Genomic DNA, 12167 nt, shown 5'->3' on the forward strand with positions numbered 1-12167 from the left:
GAGGAGGAGTGTCATGTGCTAGTAGAGGACTGTCATGAGGAAGAGTGTCATGTGCTAGTAGAGGGCTGTAATGAGGAAGAGTGTCATGTGCTAGTAGAGGACTGTCATGCGGAAGAGTGACATGGTGTTAGTAGAGGACTGTCATGAGGAATAGTGTCATGTGCTAGTAGAGGACTGTCATGAGGAAGAGTGTCATGTGCTAGTAGAGGACTGTAATGGGGAAGAATGTCATGTGCTAGTAGTGGTCTGTCATGAGGAAGATAGACATGATGGTAGTAGAAGACTGTGACGAGGAAGACTGTCATGTGCTAGTAGACGACTGTCACGAGGAAGCGGGTCATGTGCTAGTAGAGGACTGTAATGGGGAAGAATGTCATGTGCTAGTAGAGAACTGTCATATGGAACAGTGACATGGTGGTAGTAGAGGACTGTCACGAGGAAGAGTGTCATGTGCTAGTGGAGGACTGTCATGAAGAAGAGGTCATGTGCTAGTAGAGGACTGTAATGGGGAAGAGTGTCATATGCTAGTAGAGGACTGTCATGAGGAAGAGTCACATGGTGGTAGTAGAGGACTGTGATGAAGAAGAGGGTCATGTGCTAGTAGACTACTGTCATGAGGAAGAGGGTCATGTGCTAGTAGAGGACTGTCATGAGGAAGAGTGACATGGTGGAAGTAGAGGACTGTTATGAGGAAGAGTGTCATGTGCTAGTAGAGGACTGTCATGAGGAAGTGTGTCATGTGCTAGTAGAGGACTGTGATGTGGAAGAGTGTCATGTGCTAGTAGAGGACTGTGATGTGGAAGAGTGTCATGTGCTAGTAGTGGACTGTCATGGGGAAAAGTGTCATGGTGGTGGTAGAGGACTGTGATGTGGAAGAGTGTCATGTTTTAGTAGAGGATTGTCATGAGGAAGAGTGTCATGTGCTAGTAGAGGACTGTGATGAGGAAGAGTGTCATGGTGGTGGTAGAGGACTGTGATGTGGAAGAGTGTCATGTTTTAGTAGAGGATTGTCATGAGGAAGAGTGTCATGTGCTAGTAGAGGACTGTCATGAGGAAGAGTGACATGGTGCTAGTAGAGGACTGTCATGAGGAAGTGTGTCATGGTGGTGGTAGAGGACTGTGATGTGGAAGAGTGTCATGTTTTAGTAGAGGACTGTCACGAGGAAGAGTGGCATGTGCTAGTAGAGGACTGTGATGAAGAAGAGTGTCATGTGCTAGTAGAGGACTGTGATGAGGAAGAGTGTCATGTGCTAGTAGAGGGCTGTGATGAGGAAGAGTGTCATGTGCTAGTAGAGGACTGTCATGAGGAAAAGTGTCATGGTGGTGGTAGAGGACTGTGATGTGGAAGAGTGTCATGTTTTAGTAGAGGATTGTCATGAGGAAGAGTGTCATGTGCTAGTAGAGGACTGTGATGAGGAAGAGTGTCATGTGCTAGTAGAGGGCTGTGATGAGGAAGAGTGTCATGTGCTAGTAGAGGACTGTCATGATGAAGTGTGTTGCGTGCTAGTCGAGGACTGTGATGTGAAAGAGTGTCATGTGTTAGTAGAGGAATGTGATGAGGAAGAGTGTCATGTGCTAGTAGAGGACTGTCATGAGGAAGTGTGTCATGGTGGTGGTAGAGGACTGTGATGTGGAAGAGTGACATGTTTTAGTAGAGGACTGTCACGAGGAAGAGTGACATGGTGCTAGTTGAGGACTATCATGAGGAAGTGTGTCATGTGCTAGTAGAGGACTTTCATGAGGAGGAGTGTCATGTGCTAGTAGAGGACTGTCATGAGGAGGAGTGTCATGGTGGTGGTAGAGGACTGTGATGTGGAAGAGTGTCATGTTTTAGTAGAGGACTGTGATGAGGAAGTGTGTCATGTGCTAGTAGAGTGCTGTGATGAGGAAGAGTGTCATGTGCTAGTAGAGGACTGTGATGTGAAAGAGTGTCATGCGCTAATAGAGGACTGTCATGAGGAAGAGTGACATGGTGCTAGTTGAGGACTATCATGAGGAAGTGTGTCATGTGCTAGTAGAGGACTTTCATGAGGAGGAGTGTCATGTGCTAGTAGAGGACTGTCATGAGGAGGAGTGTCATGGTGGTGGTAGAGGACTGTGATGTGGAAGAGTGTCATGTTTTAGTAGAGGACTGTCATGAGGAGGAGTGTCATGGTGGTGGTAGAGGACTGTGATGAGGGAGAGTGTCATGTGCTAGTAGAGGACTGTGATGAGGAAGTGTGTCATGTGCTAGTAGAGGGCTGTGATGAGGAAGAGTGTCATGTGCTAGTAGAGGACTGTGATGTGAAAGAGTGTCATGTGCTAGTAGAGGACTGTCATGAGGAAGAGTGTCATGTGCTAGTAGAGGACTGTCATGAGAAAAAGTGACATGGTGGTAGTAGCGGACTGTCATGAGGAAGAGTGTCATGTGCCAGTAGAGAACTTTGATGAGGAAGAGTGTCATGTGCTAGTAGAGGACTGTCATGAGGAAGTGTGTCATGTGCTATTAGGGGACTGTCATGAGGAAGTGTGTCATGTGCTAGTAGAGGACTGTGATGTGAAAGAGTGTCATGTGCTAGTAGAGGACTGTCATGAGGAAGAGTGTCATGTGCTAGTAGAGGACTGTCATGAGAAAAAGTGACATGGTGGTAGTAGCGGACTGTCATGAGGAAGAGTGTCATGTGCCAGTAGAGAACTTTGATGAGGAAGAGTGTCATGTGCTAGTAGAGGACTGTCATGAGAAAGAGTGACATGGTGGTAGTAGCGGACTGTCATGAGGAAGAGTGTCATGTGCCAGTAGAGAACTTTGATGAGGAAGAGTTTCATGTGCTAGTAGAGGACTGTCATGAGGAAGTGTGTCATGTGCTATTAGAGGACTGTCATGAGGAAGAGTGTCATGTGCTAGTAGAGGATTGTGATGTGAAAGAGTGTCATGTGCTAGTAGAGGACTGTGATGAGGAAGAGTGTCATTTGCTAGTAGAGGATTGTAATAGGGAAGAGTGTCATGTGCTAGTAGGACTGTCATGAGGAAGAGTGGCATGTGCTAGTAGAGGACTGTCATGAGGAGGAGTGTCATGAGCTAGTACAGGACTGTGATGCGGAAAAGTGTCATGTGCTAGTAGAAGACTGTCATGAGAAAGAGTGGCATGTGCTAGTAGAGGACTGTCATGAGGAAGAGTGTCATGTGCTAGTAGAGGACTGTGATGAGGAAGAGTGTCATGTGCTAGTAGAGGGCTGTGATGAGGAAGAGTGTCATGTGCTAGTAGAGGACTGTCATGAGGAAGTGTGTCGCGTGCTAGTCGAGTACTATCATGAGGAAGTGTGTCATGTGCTAGTAGAGGACTGATGAGGAAGAGTGTAATGTGCTAATAGAGGACTGTCATGAGGAAGATTGACATGGTGGTAGTAGAGGACTGTCATGAGGAAGAGTGTCATGTGCTAGTAGAGTACTGTGATGAGGAAGAGTGTCATGTGCTAGTAGAGTACTGTGATGAGGAAGAGTGTCATATGCTAGTAGAGGACTGTCATGAGGAGGAGTGTCATGTGCTAGTAGAGGACTGTCATGAGGAAGAGTGTCATGTGCTAGTAGAGGGCTGTAATGAGGAAGAGTGTCATGTGCTAGTAGAGGACTGTCATGCGGAAGAGTGACATGGTGTTAGTAGAGGACTGTCATGAGGAATAGTGTCATGTGCTAGTAGAGGACTGTCATGAGGAAGAGTGTCATGTGCTAGTAGAGGACTGTAATGGGGAAGAATGTCATGTGCTAGTAGTGGTCTGTCATGAGGAAGAGTGACATGATGGTAGTAGAAGACTGTGACGAGGAAGACTGTCATGTGCTAGTAGACGACTGTCACGAGGAAGCGGGTCATGTGCTAGTAGAGGACTGTAATGGGGAAGAATGTCATGTGCTAGTAGAGAACTGTCATATGGAACAGTGACATGGTGGTAGTAGAGGACTGTCACGAGGAAGAGTGTCATGTGCTAGTGGAGGACTGTCATGAAGAAGAGGTCATGTGCTAGTAGAGGACTGTAATGGGGAAGAGTGTCATATGCTAGTAGAGGACTGTCATGAGGAAGAGTCACATGGTGGTAGTAGAGGACTGTGATGAAGAAGAGGGTCATGTGCTAGTAGACTACTGTCATGAGGAAGAGGGTCATGTGCTAGTAGAGGACTGCCATGAGGAAGAGTGACATGGTGGAAGTAGAGGACTGTTATGAGGAAGAGTGTCATGTGCTAGTAGAGGACTGTCATGAGGAAGTGTGTCATGTGCTAGTAGAGGACTGTGATGTGGAAGAGTGTCATGTGCTAGTAGAGGACTGTGATGTGGAAGAGTGTCATGTGCTAGTAGTGGACTGTCATGGGGAAGAGTGACATGGTGGTAGTAGAGGACTGTGATGAGGAAGAGTGTCATGTGCTAGTAGAGGACTGTCATGAGGAAAAGTGTCATGGTGGTGGTAGAGGACTGTGATGTGGAAGAGTGTCATGTTTTAGTAGAGGATTGTCATGAGGAAGAGTGTCATGTGCTAGTAGAGGGCTGTCATGAGGAAGAGTGTCATGTGCTAGTAGAGGAATGTGATGAGGAAGAGTGTCATGTGCTAGTAGAGGACTGTGATGAGGAAGAGTGTCATGTGCTACTAGAGGACTGTGATGAGGAAGAGTGTCATGTGCTAGTAGAGGGCTGTGATGAGGAAGAGTGTCATGTGCTAGTAGAGGACTGTCATGATGAAGTGTGTTGCGTGCTAGTCGAGGACTGTGATGTGAAAGAGTGTCATGTGTTAGTAGAGGAATGTGATGAGGAAGAGTGTCATGTGCTAGTTGAGGACTATCATGAGGAAGTGTGTCATGTGCTAGTAGAGGACTTTCATGAGGAGGAGTGTCATGTGCTAGTAGAGGACTGTCATGAGGAGGAGTGTCATGGTGGTGGTAGAGGACTGTGATGTGGAAGAGTGTCATGTTTTAGTAGAGGACTGTGATGAGGAAGTGTGTCATGTGCTAGTAGAGGGCTGTGATGAGGAAGAGTGTCATGTGCTAGTAGAGGACTGTGATGTGGAAGAGTGGCATGCGCTAATAGAGGACTGTCATGAGGAAGAGTGACATGGTGCTAGTTGAGGACTATCATGAGGAAGTGTGTCATGTGCTAGTAGAGGACTGTGATGTGAAAGAGTGTCATGCGCTAATAGAGGACTGTCATGAGGAAGAGTGACATGGTGCTAGTTGAGGACTATCATGAGGAAGTGTGTCATGTGCTAGTAGAGGACTTTCATGAGGAGGAGTGTCATGTGCTAGTAGAGGACTGTCATGAGGAGGAGTGTCATGGTGGTGGTAGAGGACTGTGATGTGGAAGAGTGTCATGTTTTAGTAGAGGACTGTGATGAGGAAGTGTGTCATGTGCTAGTAGAGGGCTGTGATGAGGAAGAGTGTCATGTGCTAGTAGAGGACTGTGATGTGAAAGAGTGTCATGTGCTAGTAGAGGACTGTCATGAGGAAGAGTGTCATGTGCCAGTAGAGAACTTTGATGAGGAAGAGTGTCATGTGCTAGTAGAGGACTGTCATGAGGAAGTGTGTCATGTGCTATTAGGGGACTGTCATGAGGAAGTGTGTCATGTGCTAGTAGAGGACTGTGATGTGAAAGAGTGTCATGTGCTAGTAGAGGACTGTGATGAGGAAGAGTGTCATGTGCTAGTAGAGGATTGTAATAGGGAAGAGTGTCATGTGCTAGTAGAGGACTGTCATGAGAAAGAGTGGCATGTGCTAGTACAGGACTGTCATGAGGAAGAGTGTCATGTGCTAGTAGAGGACTGTCATGAGGAAGTGTGTCATGTGCTAGTAGAGTACTGTGATGAGGGAGATTGTCTTGTGCTAGTAGAGGACTGTCATGAGAAAGAGTGACATGGTGGTAGTAGCGGACTGTCATGAGGAAGAGTGTCATGTGCCAGTAGAGAACTTTGATGAGGAAGAGTGTCATGTGCTAGTAGAGGACTGTCATGAGGAAGTGTGTCATGTGCTATTAGAGGACTGTCATGAGGAAGAGTGTCATGTGCTAGTAGAGGATTGTGATGTGAAAGAGTGTCATGTGCTAGTAGAGGACTGTGATGAGGAAGAGTGTCATTTGCTAGTAGAGGATTGTAATAGGGAAGAGTGTCATGTGCTAGTAGGACTGTCATGAGGAAGAGTGGCATGTGCTAGTAGAGGACTGTCATGAGGAGGAGTGTCATGAGCTAGTACAGGACTGTGATGCGGAAAAGTGTCATGTGCTAGTAGAAGACTGTCATGAGAAAGAGTGGCATGTGCTAGTAGAGGACTGTCATGAGGAAGAGTGTCATGTGCTAGTAGAGGACTGTGATGAGGAAGAGTGTCATGTGCTAGTAGAGGGCTGTGATGAGGAAGAGTGTCATGTGCTAGTAGAGGACTGTCATGAGGAAGTGTGTCGCGTGCTAGTCGAGGACTGTCATGAGGAAGTGTGTCATGTGCTAGTAGAGGACTGATGAGGAAGAGTGTAATGTGCTAATAGAGGACTGTCATGAGGAAGATTGACATGGTGGTAGTAGAGGACTGTCATGAGGAAGAGTGTCATGTGCTAGTAGAGTACTGTGATGAGGAAGAGTGTCATGTGCTAGTAGAGTACTGTGATGAGGAAGAGTGTCATATGCTAGTAGAGGACTGTCATGAGGAGGAGTGTCATGTGCTAGTAGAGGACTGTCATGAGGAAGAGTGTCATGTGCTAGTAGAGGGCTGTAATGAGGAAGAGTGTCATGTGCTAGTAGAGGACTGTCATGCGGAAGAGTGACATGGTGTTAGTAGAGGACTGTCATGAGGAATAGTGTCATGTGCTAGTAGAGGACTGTCATGAGGAAGAGTGTCATGTGCTAGTAGAGGACTGTAATGGGGAAGAATGTCATGTGCTAGTAGTGGTCTGTCATGAGGAAGAGTGACATGATGGTAGTAGAAGACTGTGACGAGGAAGACTGTCATGTGCTAGTAGACGACTGTCACGAGGAAGCGGGTCATGTGCTAGTAGAGGACTGTAATGGGGAAGAATGTCATGTGCTAGTAGAGAACTGTCATATGGAACAGTGACATGGTGGTAGTAGAGGACTGTCACGAGGAAGAGTGTCATGTGCTAGTGGAGGACTGTCATGAAGAAGAGGTCATGTGCTAGTAGAGGACTGTAATGGGGAAGAGTGTCATATGCTAGTAGAGGACTGTCATGAGGAAGAGTCACATGGTGGTAGTAGAGGACTGTGATGAAGAAGAGGGTCATGTGCTAGTAGACTACTGTCATGAGGAAGAGGGTCATGTGCTAGTAGAGGACTGTCATGAGGAAGAGTGACATGGTGGAAGTAGAGGACTGTTATGAGGAAGAGTGTCATGTGCTAGTAGAGGACTGTCATGAGGAAGTGTGTCATGTGCTAGTAGAGGACTGTGATGTGGAAGAGTGTCATGTGCTAGTAGTGGACTGTCATGGGGAAAAGTGTCATGGTGGTGGTAGAGGACTGTGATGTGGAAGAGTGTCATGTTTTAGTAGAGGATTGTCATGAGGAAGAGTGTCATGTGCTAGTAGAGGACTGTGATGAGGAAGAGTGTCATGGTGGTGGTAGAGGACTGTGATGTGGAAGAGTGTCATGTTTTAGTAGAGGATTGTCATGAGGAAGAGTGTCATGTGCTAGTAGAGGACTGTGATGAGGAAGAGTGTCATGTGCTAGTAGAGGGCTGTGATGAGGAAGAGTGTCATGTGCTAGTAGAGGACTGTCATGAGGAAAAGTGTCATGGTGGTGGTAGAGGACTGTGATGTGGAAGAGTGTCAAGTTTTAGTAGAGGATTGTCATGAGGAAGAGTGTCATGTGCTAGTAGAGGACTGTGATGAGGAAGAGTGTCATGTGCTAGTAGAGGGCTGTGATGAGGAAGAGTGTCATGTGCTAGTAGAGGACTGTCATGATGAAGTGTGTTGCGTGCTAGTCGAGGACTGTGATGTGAAAGAGTGTCATGTGTTAGTAGAGGAATGTGATGATGAAGAGTGTCATGTGCTAGTAGAGGACTGTCATGAGGAAGTGTGTCATGGTGGTGGTAGAGGACTGTGATGTGGAAGAGTGACATGTTTTAGTAGAGGACTGTCACGAGGAAGAGTGACATGGTGCTAGTTGAGGACTATCATGAGGAAGTGTGTCATGTGCTAGTAGAGGACTTTCATGAGGAGGAGTGTCATGTGCTAGTAGAGGACTGTCATGAGGAGGAGTGTCATGGTGGTGGTAGAGGACTGTGATGTGGAAGAGTGTCATGTTTTAGTAGAGGACTGTGATGAGGAAGTGTGTCATGTGCTAGTAGAGGGCTGTGATGAGGAAGAGTGTCATGTGCTAGTAGAGGACTGTGATGTGAAAGAGTGTCATGCGCTAATAGAGGACTGTCATGAGGAAGAGTGACATGGTGCTAGTTGAGGACTATCATGAGGAAGTGTGTCATGTGCTAGTAGAGGACTTTCATGAGGAGGAGTGTCATGTGCTAGTAGAGGACTGTCATGAGGAGGAGTGTCATGGTGGTGGTAGAGGACTGTGATGTGGAAGAGTGTCATGTTTTAGTAGAGGACTGTGATGAGGAAGTGTGTCATGTGCTAGTAGAGGGCTGTGATGAGGAAGAGTGTCATGTGCTAGTAGAGGACTGTGATGTGAAAGAGTGTCATGTGCTAGTAGAGGACTGTCATGAGGAAGAGTGTCATGTGCTAGTAGAGGACTGTCATGAGAAAAAGTGACATGGTGGTAGTAGCGGACTGTCATGAGGAAGAGTGTCATGTGCCAGTAGAGAACTTTGATGAGGAAGAGTGTCATGTGCTAGTAGAGGAGTATCTTGAGGCAGACTGTCATGTGCTAGTAGAGGACTGTCACGAGGAAGAGTGTCATGTGCTATTAGAGGACTGTCATGAGGAAGTGTGTCATGTGCTAGTAGAGGACTGTGATGTGAAAGAGTGTCATGTGCTAGTAGAGGACTGTGATGAGGAAGAGTGTCATGTGCTAGTAGAGGATTGTAATAGGGAAGAGTGTCATGTGCTAGTAGAGGACTGTCATGAGGAAGAGTGGCATGTGCTAGTAGAGGACTGTCATGAGGAGGAGTGTCATGAGCTAGTATAGGACTGTGATGAGGAAAAGTGTCATGTGCTAGTAGAGGACTGTCATGGGAAAGAGTGGCATGTGCTAGTACAGGACTGTCATGAGGAAGAGTGTCATGTGCTAGTAGAGGACTGTCATGAGGAAGTGTGTCGCCTGCTAGTCGAGGACTGTGATGTGAAAGATTGTCATGTGCTAGTAGAGGAATGTGATGAGGAAGAGTGTCATGTACTAGTAGAGGACTGTCATGAGGAAGTGTGTCATGTGCTAGTAGAGGACTGTGATGAGGAAGAGTGTAATGTGCTAATAGAGGACTGTCATGAGGAAGAGTGACATGGTGGTAGTAGAGGACTGTCATGAGGAAGAGTGTCATGTGCTAGTAGAGTACTGTGATGAGGAAGAGTGTCATGTGCTATTAGAGGACTGTCATGAGGAGGAGTGTCATGTGCTAGTAGAGGACTGTCATGAGGAAGAGTGTCATGTGCTAGTAGAGGGCTGTGATGAGGAAGAGTGTCAAGTGCTAGTAGAGGACTGTCATGAGGAAGTATGTCATGTGCTAGTAGAGGACTGTGATGTGAAAGAGTGTAATGTGCTAGTAGAGGACTGTCATGAGGAAGAGTGTCATGTGTTAGTAGAGGACTGTAATGGGGAAGAGTGTCATGTGCTAGTAGTGGTCTGTCATGAGGAAGAGTGACATGATGGTAGTAGAAGACTGTGACGAGGAAGACTGTCATGTGCTAGTAGACGACTGTCATGAGGAAGCGGGTCATGTGCTAGTAGAGGACTGTCATATGGAACAGTGACATGGTGGTAGTAGAGGACTGTCACGAGGAAGAGTGTCATGTGCTAGTAGAGGACTGTCATGAGGAAGAGTGACATGGTGAAAGTAGAGGACTGTTATGAGGAAGAGTGTCATGTGCTAGTAGAGGACTGTCATGAGGAAGTATGTCATGTGCTAGTAGAGGACTGTGATGTGGAAGAGTGTCATGTGCTAGCAGAGGACTGTGATGTGGAAGAGTGTCATGTGCTAGTAGAGGACTGTCATGAGGAAGAGTGACATGGTGGTAGTAGAGGACTGTCATGAGGAAGAGTGTCATGTGCTAGTAGAGGACTGTCATGAGGAGGAGTGTCATGGTGGTGGTAGAGGACTGTGATGTGGAAGAGTGTCATGTTTTAGTAGAGGATTGTCATGAGGAAGCGTGTCATGTGCTAGTAGAGGATTGTGATGAATAAGAGTTTCATGTGCTAGTAGACGGCTGTGATGAGGAAGAGTGTCATGTGCTAGTAGAGGACTGTCATGAGGAAGTGTGTTGCGTGCTAGTCGAGGACTGTGATGTGAAAGAGTGTCATGTGCTAGTAGAGGAATGTGATGAGGAAGAGTCTCATGGTGGTGGTAGAGGACTATGATGTGGAAGAGTGTCATGTTTTAGTAGAGGACTGTCACGAGGAAGTCTGTCATGTGCTAGTAGAGGAATGTGATGAGGAAGAGTGTCATGTGCTAATAGAGGACTGTCATGAGGAAGAGTGACATGGTGCTAGTAGAGGACTGTCATGAGGAAGTGTGTCATGTACTAGTAGAGGGCTGTGATGAGGAAGAGTGTCATGTGCTTGTAGAGGACTGTCATGAGGAAGTGTGTCATGTGCTAGTAGAGGACTGTGATGAGGAAGAGTATAATGTGCTAATAGAGGACTGTCTTGAGGAAGATGGACATGGTGGTAGTAGAGGACTGTCATGAGGAAGAGTGTCATGTGCTAGTAGAGTACTGTGATGAGGAAGAGTGTTATGTGCTAGTAGAGGACTGTCATGAGGAGGAGTGGCATGTGCTAGTAGAGGACTGTCATGAGGAGGAGTGTCACGGTGGTGGTAGAGGACTGTGATGTGGAAGAGTGTCATGTTTTAGTAGAGGACTGTCACGAGGAAGTCTGTCATGTGCTAGTAGAGGAATGTGATGAGGAAGAGTGTCATGTGCTAATAGAGGACTGTCATGAGGAAGAGTGACATGGTGCTAGTAGAGGACTGTCATGAGGAAGTGTGTCATGGTGGTGGTAGAGGACTGTGATGTGGAAGAGTGTCATGTTTTAATAGAGGACTGTCATGAGAAAGAGTGTCATGTGCTAGTAGAGGACTGTGATGAAGAAGAGTGTCATGTGCTAGTAGAGGGCTGTGATGAGGAAGAGTGTCATGTGCTAGTAGAGGACTGTGATGTGAAAGAGTGTCATGTGCTAGTAGAGTACTGTGATGAGGAAGAGTGACATGGTGGTAGTAGAGGACTGTCATGAGGAAGAGTGACATGGTGGTAGTAGAGGACTATCATGAGGAAGAACGCCATGTGCCAGTAGAGGACTGTCATGAGGAAGAGTGTCATGTGCTAGTAGATGACTGTCATGAGGAAGAGTGTCATGTGCTAGTAGAGGACTGTCATGAGGAAGAGTGAAATGGTGCTAGTAGAGGACAGTCATGAGGAAGTGTGTCATGGTGGTGGTAGAGGACTGTGATGTGGAAGAGTGTCATGTTTTAGTAGAGGACTGTCACGAGGAAGTCTGTCATGTGCTAGTAGAGGAATGTGATGAGGAAGAGTGTCATGTGCTAGTAGAGGACTGTCATGAGGAAGAGTGACATGGTGCTAGTAGAGGACTGTCATGAGGAAGTGCATCATGTACTAGTAGAGGGCTGTGATGAGGAAGAGTGTCATGTGCTAGTAGAGGACTATCATGAGGAAGACTCTCATGTGCTAGTAGAGGACTGTCATGAGGAAGACTCTCATGTGCTAGTAGAGGACTGTCATGAGGAAGTGTGTCATGTGCTAGTAGAGGACTGTCATGAGGAAGTGTGTCATGTACTAGTAGAGGGCTGTGATGAGGAAGAGTGTCATGTGCTTGTAGAGGACTGTCACGAGGAAGTCTGTCATGTGCTAGTAGAGGAATGTGATGAGGAAGAGTGTCATGTGCTAATAGAGGACTGTCACGAGGAAGTCTGTCATGTGCTAGTAGAGGAATGTGATGAGGAAGAGTGTCATGTGCTAATAGAGGACTGTCACGAGGAAGTCTGTCATGTGCTAGTAGAGGAATGTGATGAGGAAGAGTGTCATGTG

The 12167-nt window shown here is 46.8% G+C and overlaps 1 protein-coding gene across 1 annotated transcript in view; it reads right to left on the bottom strand.

Moving 5' to 3' along the window:
* LOC138557980 (GTPase IMAP family member 4-like) overlaps nt 1–12167 on the bottom strand; it is a 343359-nt gene that overhangs the window by 180787 nt on the left and 150405 nt on the right. The window lies entirely within an intron of this gene.

The sequence above is a fragment of the Ambystoma mexicanum genome, unplaced genomic scaffold, assembly GCF_040938575.1.
Source record: "Ambystoma mexicanum isolate Mex_15411 unplaced genomic scaffold, UKY_AmexF1_1 Mex_scaf26, whole genome shotgun sequence".
Taxonomy (NCBI): domain Eukaryota; kingdom Metazoa; phylum Chordata; class Amphibia; order Caudata; family Ambystomatidae; genus Ambystoma; species Ambystoma mexicanum.